Here is a 1,007-nt window from a genome sequence, read left to right as displayed (position 1 = left end):
ACCCTCACCCCGGCGCCCGCCTTCGGCCGTCGGACCCGCTCCGGCACGGCTCTGCCCGCCCGCGACTCTCCGCTGGCCCGTTTGCTCCCTGCTGCTGCTGAGGGGCACCTGCCCCGGAGCGCCTGCCGCAGAGAGGGTGCCTGTCCCTGTCTCCCACCTGCCCTGCCCGGTCCCCTTTTCCTGTCTCCCACCTCCTCCGTCTCGCTCCTTGTTTGCGTTTCTGCTTTGTGGACTCTCTCCCAGCTTTACTCGTGAATGCTGCCAGCCGGGGCAGCTCCTCCTGCTCGGGCACAGCGAGGGAGCAACCCCACAGCGGGCCCCGAAGCTGGCTCCGGCCTCTGATGGGAACCGGGAGGGGGATGACAACTATTCAAGGACACAGATACTGGTAGCAAAAAAGGTGTTATTCTCCTGCTCTGGTATGCAGGCTGGCTGCGCACAGGAGGAGAAACTGCTTGTGCTTAGTCAGAGGCAGGTAGGGAGTCAAGGCTAAAGCACGATAATTCCCAGTAGAAAGCCTAAAACACAAAGGAAGTGTAACCAATGTGAACCGAAGCATYRGAAGGGAACTGGGGGATGCCAGACTGCCCTCATCTAGAGAGTGTATCAGTAGCAGCATTTGGGGCTGAGATTGCCTGGGTGATAGTGTCAGAAGCCCTGGATTCAGGTAGAAATGCAGCAGAACTGGGAGCAAGGARGGAAAGGTACCTGAGGGTGCTGTTTATTTGGGAGGACTCTGGGGTGAGAAAAGGCAGTGCAGGGACAGCAAAAGGTCATTTCAGGACAGAAAAAGTGGAGAATTTTAAAAGTGATTAAACCCATTAAGGCATTACTAATTCCTTAGAGGTGTTGCTTAATCATTAAGCATCAAAACCATCTGAAACAGTCAAATCTCAGGTTTCCAGTATAAAAGGGGAGAGTTGGAGTGGGGCAGCAGTAAGTTGGAGGCTTATCTGGGAGTTTCCAGTTGGGGCTTGTACTAACTGGCACTGAGATGTCCTAGTTTA

Source organism: Rhea americana, unplaced genomic scaffold (genome assembly GCF_003343005.1).
Source record: "Rhea americana isolate MKP2758 unplaced genomic scaffold, rheAme1 scaffold_225, whole genome shotgun sequence".
In the NCBI taxonomy this organism is placed as follows: Eukaryota; Metazoa; Chordata; class Aves; order Rheiformes; family Rheidae; genus Rhea; species Rhea americana.
Note: the sequence above shows the minus strand (reverse complement) of the source record.